This window comes from Nannospalax galili, unplaced genomic scaffold (assembly GCF_000622305.1).
Source record: "Nannospalax galili isolate Female #2095 unplaced genomic scaffold, S.galili_v1.0 scaffold266, whole genome shotgun sequence".
In the NCBI taxonomy this organism is placed as follows: Eukaryota; Metazoa; Chordata; class Mammalia; order Rodentia; family Spalacidae; genus Nannospalax; species Nannospalax galili.
The window spans coordinates 2,937,668-2,945,486 of NW_008355390.1; the positions used below are offsets into that span (position 1 = coordinate 2,937,668).

General features: G+C 34.6%; 1 pseudogene; it reads right to left on the minus strand.

Moving 5' to 3' along the window:
* The window catches only part of LOC103749715, a 133,379-nt pseudogene that overhangs the window by 3,664 nt on the left and 121,896 nt on the right, over nt 1–7,819 (minus strand).

Here is a 7,819-nt window from a genome sequence, read left to right on the forward strand (position 1 = left end):
ATTGCTTAAGAATACAGCAGTCTGTGAAACTATGTCAAAGGAAAAAAAACAAAACTTGTGTTAGTTTTGATGTTTTGTCTTAAAACTGGAAAAAATGGTTCATGGTCTACAAAGAAAACATAGTGTACTGCTACAATTTTTCTCTTTGAATATTTTGTTGTTGTCATTAATCCCAAAAGGTGCCTAATTTATGAACTCAGTTTTGTCACAATAAAGGTATGCATTTTGGTTTCAATGTGAAACTTCCACAGGCTCCTGAATGTCTGGGTTACCAGCTGGTGATACTGTTTTGGGCGGCTGAAGGATGGTTGGTAGAGGTCAGACACTGGGGATGGACCTATGAGGATCATAGTCTGGCTCTGCTTCTGGTTCTGTTTTCTGATTACTGATGCTCCAGGATGTGAGGATCCCCTTTCATATTCTCCTCCAATCATGAATTCTGTCATGCCTTTCCAATCATGAAGAACTAAAACTTATGAAAATAGTAGGCAGGATAAATCCTTTCTCTCTTAAGTTGTTTCTGTCAGATATTTTGTCAGAAGGACCAGAGAAGTAACTAACACAATATGGATCGATGAAAGGTATGGGACTGTCCTTAGTTGCAGGCAATCTCTGGGGACCATGGAACATATCTCCTGTTTAAGAGTGAGAACTGTGTTAACTGAGATTAATTTATCAGTGATATCCCAATTTTCTTTCTCTCCTTACTATTATTAATAATATAAAATCCTCCTCCTCTTCCTGCTGCTGCTGCTATTTATGGAGGAACTAAGTACAAAATAGATATAAACTATAGTCATCATATAACATTATTAATAAACATGCCAAACCAGAAAGACAGAAATGAAGATCCCTATTTTAGAGATAATGAAGTGCAGTTTCAAAGAGTTCATATTTAAATTGGTGCAAATAGAATAACTCCATCTTCTTTCATTGCAATGGGTGAAGCTGTATTTACTACACCTATAATTCATAAGACATTGTTTCTATACAAATTTTTCTCTGCTAGAATTCCATATTTTATTGCAATTTGTTTTGAAATAAATATGCTAATGTAAGTGTGTCTAAATAATATGACAAAGAGTATTTTAATATTTAAGGTATTTTAGAAGATAACATAAAGATATTTAATAAATCTCAAATTCAACTGAAGAAACCACCTACAACTTTGGAAGCATCTTCTTGAGCCAATTTGCATACTTGTTAATAATCAAGTTCCTTTGCTTTCACAGAAGGGAATATCAAAGGGCTTGAGAAAAGAAATTTGAATAAATTAGTGTTCTTTTAATGTTTCTAAACGTCATGTCAAAATCGTCAAAATTTTATACAAACTACCAATTAAATGAGATACATATTTTTTCTTTTAAAATACATCAGTGCTTTTCAATCTGATCTACTTATTCAAATGTCATTTATACTATTGTAAAGAAAACTTTTAAATTAATGTACTGATTTTTCAAACAGACAATTGCTCCTAGGAAGATTTACCCTAGGAACATTTAAGAATATTTAATCATGTACCCTTTTTAATAATACCTTGAAGACAATCTTGCTTCCAAAAATGAATTTATTTACTTGGAAGGAATTCATTTTTAAAAAATAATGAGAAAATGGAAAGAAAGATGATCACTTGGAAAGAGTTAATAAAGACTACTAATAAAAGAGGCCTTATTTGTGGAATTATATTAAGCTTGCTCAGAAGATCATGAAGCCCAATAGTTGATATGTCAATTCCATCAATAATAATTTTGCTTCCTGATTTCTCCACAATTCTAAATAAGCAGTTTGATAACGTTGATTTACCTTCCCCAGTCCTTCCCACAATTCTGATCTGTAATGAAGTGATCATAAGCAGTTTGTACTTTACATTTTGTAAGCGAACAGGGCCTTTAGCATACACAAAAAAATTCATCATGTGTCAGGTCAATGGAATCTCATTTGGTCAGCTAGATTAACCTTGACTGACATGGAAGATATAATGATCTTTTATAGATCGGTCTCTATTCAACATATTCCTTACTTAATGGAAAGACTTAACTAATACATGTTTTTCCTTTAGTTTTGACTAATGTAGTTGCCCCTGAACCAAACTCCAGTGACCTCAGGAAAGTAGGGTGCCTCCAAACCATGCCTAAACATTAAAGGTGTGGGCAATGGAAATACTGATGGTGGGATTGCTCTACTGGAACTTTCATTGAGATTTTTCCTACTCTCCCTTACTCCAAACAAATCATCATCATCATCATCATCATCATCATCATCATTATCATCATCAAAATCATCATTATCACTATTATTCTTGCAGGAAATACTGGAAATTTTTGTCAGACAGACTGAAAAAATGATCAAAGATTTATGTGCAACTTTTCCTATACCTTAGAAGTATAAAGGGAGTCACAGAAACTGTTGAAAGATCGTGGAATCCTGTCTCACATAGTCGGCTTGTCATAGCTATCCCAGAAATTGAACTTGTTCTTTTGGCCACGTACTCTCAAGCAGTCTGTTTGGTTGCTGATTCCTATCTTGGTGTTAATAGGAACATTAGGAAGAGAGAACACCAATGCAATTGGTTTACACTAATAAAATATCTTAAAGCTTAAATATGATAAAATACATCAAAAAACTAAAGGCTGTTGCCTTGATATTGAAGTTTCCAGTCCCGTAAACTTTGAGAAATAAATATCTTTTCATATATATTATTTTTCATATGTAAATATATATATGAAAGTATGGCATCACTCAGTATGCAAACACCTCATTATAGAGATTCACTATCTTTTGGTTACTGTTTACTTATTGTTAAAATCTACTTTGTATAGTAAGCAAAAGTAAAGTACACTAAATTATGCTCCACAATAACATAACTTTATTAAAAACTATTTATATTTAATAATGCTTCAGATAAAAGGAGAAACATGCAATGTGTATAGTACCTTCTCTTCCCCATGAGTCTGGAAAGTGATATCCTGCAGTGCTAAGCCAAGGTCATCTTGGTATCGAGCCTGATAATTTATAAACAACAATCCCTTTATCGGGCCATTGTAATGGTGGCCTTCTAGGCATTATCCAAGGTGCCTTAAAATAAAGAAATATTCCTTAATTAATAAAATAAAAATTCCATCTATTTCTCCAAAATAATTCTCATGTAAAGAATTAAAGTGAGGAAAAGTGATGAGATTTTATTGACACTACGATTTTCTGGAAATAGTTTTAACTACTAAAACTTTCCGTTTAGTTACAGAAAATCTTAGAAATAAATTTTCCTGTCAAATTACTAAGGAAAACCTTCTAAGACTCTGTGAAGGATGTAAAGGTAACTTGAAAATTTAGCCAAGAGAACAAGTTGTCACTCTTTCCCTAGATACTTTTTATAATTCCAGTTATTGTTTTAAATTCTAGAAATTCATGGGCAATGATGATAAACTGAGAAATCCTCCCCTTCTGCAGTATACACACTAATAAGGAGAGATGGAAAGAATCATATAACTAAATAAGTAGAATGTTTAATGATAGAAAAGCTTTGGAAGTCCAGAAACAGGCAGGGTTCGGTAGGAGGAGTGGGTCATTTTTACTGGGTTGGTTAGGAAGGGTGCTTGACATGCTAAAGGAATTTGCTATGTGGATATTGGCAGGAAAGCATTGTGTACAAAGAGAATTAACTATTTGCATCAGACTCAAAGCAAGAGCCTTTCTGGAGACTGCTAAGTCAGGAGTAGAACACATAACAGAATGTGGTGCCTGCACATTGAGGTTGAAGCTTTTCATGGAAGAGAGAGTGATTGCCAATGTCAAATGACAAGTTGGGTAAAATGAGGGCTGAATGTGGACCATCTGTGGACTAGATAAGACAGGACTAACAGACTGGCAGGATGAAAAGCCAGTCTGGAGAGTCCAGCAATAACTGGGAAGCAAGTAGGTACAATAAGAACTGGCAACTTTTCTAAAGAATTCTTCCATGAACTGGAGTAGAGAAATGGAGTTTTAGGGTTTCTGAATAAGCTTGTTTTTACCACATCAATAGTTTTGGCACATATATATTCATTACACACTGAAAAAACACAGCAAAATGTAACTATACACACATTTTACAACACAAAAACACAAACACATCCATGCATGTAGTGCAACACACGTTGTGACAAATACTGCTGCCAAAAGTCAGCTGGAACTAGAGCGAGCAAGCTGAACATGTACATCGGAGAATGTCAAGGTGCGCTTAAGGTCATGAACTTTGTAGGAGTAGGAAAAGCAAGACCCAAGAGAAATCAAAGGAAGATTCAAAATCCAAGCTGAAGTAGGAAGACGGAGAGGGTGTTTAGTGTCTCTTCAGGCTATGAAGAGCACGGGATAAGGATTCTAAAATGCAGGAAATAAAACGGGAAGTTAATGGAGTACAGTAGGAGAGAAGACAGGAAGAACTACAACTGAAAAATATAACCTAAGTATTGTTTTGTTTTTTTTTTTTTTTTAAATAGGAGATAATCTCTTCCTTAGTCTATTGAGCAAAAGAGGAAAGACTTCCACAAGTCACTTCAGGAAGATACAGAAATCCAAGTGACTCTTTTTCATCTGTCCTTTATTTACTGGAACATGGAGACAGAACTAGGTCATGAGAAAATGACGGTGATAACTTCAATATTGTACTCTGTCAATAGCCTAGCACTTTGTCTTCCCAAATTGTGGCTAATTAAAAAAATCAAAATATGCTCATTCGGTTTCCTCCTTCTGATTCAGAAAGATGTTAATGACGCACCTATGAAATAAATATACAAGCAGTATCAATGTGATTAAAACTGTTACCGATTCTAACTATGAAATGACTATCCTAAGACTTTTTCTCAATGTAACATCCTCACAAACCTACAATTTTTGTGTAGTTTATGCAAGATCATTAGAGGACACATTAGTGTGTCTTTTAGATTATCATGTTACATTTTCATAACTCACTGAAATAAAATTTGTGGAGTGTCCTAATTAATGTTTTTTTCAGTGTTATATACAATAATGTTCATTTTACAACTATTTTGACTTTGTTACATTGAAATGCTAAATATTCCAACAAGAAATCAGAAATTTATGTTTTATTTAAGATTTACTTGTAATAAATAAAATTAGGGGTTACAAAATTGAGAGGGAGTGGGGGGAGTGGGACTATTTGGAGGGAGAAGGGAGGGACGGCAATGATGCAAATATAGTGCTCATCTCTGAATTCTCAAAAAAATATATGGAGGTACATACATAAAAAGATGTCATTTTAAGGTGTATGACACTTACTATAATTTATTGCTTATAGAAGAGTTTCTGGACGTGATGACACACACCTGCATACCTGTAATCCCCTCATTTAGGAGGCAGAGGCAGGAGCATTTGTGAATTCAAGGCAAGCCTGAACTATATACTGGCACTCTCTTTCCAAAACTGAAAACAATTAAGCAGACAACGAGAGCACTTACTTCTTTATCCATATTTTCATACTCACACACTCTTTTAATTGAAACTGCATTTGTTTCAATTTCACATGCTTTCCTTACCCAAAATTTCAGAGTTTGTGTAATCTGAGAAGATTAAGAAAGGAGATAGACTTAATTCATGCTCTCTAATCTTTTTTTTTTTTTTTTTTTTTTTTTTTTTTTTTTTAGTCTCCCAGGCTGGCCTTGAACTCACAGAGATCCACCTGCCTCTGCCTCCCGAGCGCTGGGACTAAAGGTATGCGCCTGGCTCCATTATTTAGTGTTACATATAGTAAAAACAATACTTTAATTTTACAAAGTTTCTTTTCTAGACTGTGTATATTTTTAATGAGCTTTGATTGTTTAGCAGCTATGAAACAAGGTAAACTTATTAAGACTTGTATGCATGTTTATGCTTTTAAAAGTATATTATAGCCACTAGTGTAATAAATAACCAAGTATTTGGTAGAGGATAGAATGACCGTAGTTGAATATATTTTAGAGAGTTGTGCTTGCTAGAAAGAATGATGATTACCAGGATGAGAAGGAAAGCTTCACTAAACATGAGAAAATAGTGCACAATCTATTTTGCTTTGAAATTTCTCATTAGCTTCCATTAGAAGGAGAATTTCTATAATGTTCTCATCGCAATCCCTTCCCTTTCTCTCCTTTGTTAATGGAAAAAGGTCTGAGAGAAGATAGGAAGAGATATGAGAAAAAATACAGCTGGAAACATTGGATGTAATTTGGAGGAAAGCAATTTCTTCCTCAGTATGCTGGTAGAAAGTAATTTGAAAAAAGGAAATGATAATTCAATAGGTAGATTGAAAAAGACACAGAAATTCAGGTTACTATTACTGCAGGTTATTTATTGGAATTTTGAGACAGAATTAATGCTTAAAAGCAAAATGCATATGTAACAAATATTATATTGTCAACAGTCTAAATATTTTTTTCTTTCCCAAATCAAAGTTAATTAAAATGAACAAAACAGATTTGCAGATTTTCTTCTCCTACTCTTTCCAATCCACAGATGTCAATGATATACTCATGGACTACAAGGTTTAAGTAACACCATGTAATTAATGGGTAAACCTTACAGACTAAATAATTATTATTAAATTAAGACACTTTTCTCAACGTAAAACTCTCATAAGGCCTAGGAGCCTGTGGCTTGACAGGTCACAAACTGTAGGGGAGAATCTACTACTATTATTTGCCTAAATAGAAATAGTATTAAACCTACTCCAAATTACTTATTGCTATACTCATAGATTAATACATCTCTCAGTTCTCACTAGAGAATCTTCTTCTTGCAGTGGATGGGTATTTACACAGAGACCTACAACTGGTCAATTTGCAGAGAATAAGAAACTACACAGTGCTTAGCTCTGAATGAGACACCTATATAACAGCCTTTCCTCCAAAAGCTCAGGGATCATCACAGAAGAGAGGGGTGGAAAGATTGTAAGAGCCAGAGGTTGTGTACAAATACAAGGAAACAGTATTTTCCAGATAGCAAGGCAGTTACTCATATGAACTCACAGCAGTTACAACAGCATGCACAAGACCTATGCAGCCTCAAGTCAGACAAAATCCCAACATGGAGTGGGTTAACTGGGCAAGAAACCCCAACCCTAGCTATATAGCCTAGGAACTATAGGCAACTGATAGCTGCTGGGAGAAGAAGAGTCAGGTTTTTTAAAAGGTGTGAAGCCAGATAGGTTGACCAGAGGATGAACCATTGCTCAAGAACATTTGGGGAACACAAAGTAGACTTGATAGGCCTTGAAAAATAATAGAAGACATGAAATCAGGTGTGGGTAGTAAGATGAAGGTGGAGAAAAGGGAGGGGGATCTGTATATGATTAAAATACATTGTATGAAATTCTCAAAAAATTCAATAAATAAATTTGAAAAAAAAAAGCTATAATTGCACATAGTGTATTTTACCCTCAATCAGTAGGGGGCAAATTTCACACTGCTTTTCCTCGCTCCCTCCCTCCCTCCCTCTTCTCTCTATCTCTTTTTTTTTTGTTACATACTAGTTTATTTTCACTTTATACTCTAAGTTTTTATTTTCAAATTGAATTTGACAATTGAACTTGACGATTCACCTCTCTCTCTCTCTCTCTCTCTCTCTCTCTCTCCACCCCCCCAGGCTCAAATCAAAGGCCTTGCACATGCTAGGCAAGTGCTATACCACTAAGCCATAAACCTAGCTTGGGTTTTTGATTAAGTTTGAGGTCAACCTATTTGATGATACAATTGACCTGAACACATGTGGGTATGGTGCTCTTTAAAGTGTTTATTTAAACCACTTAAAACACACACACACACACACACACACACACACACACACACACACA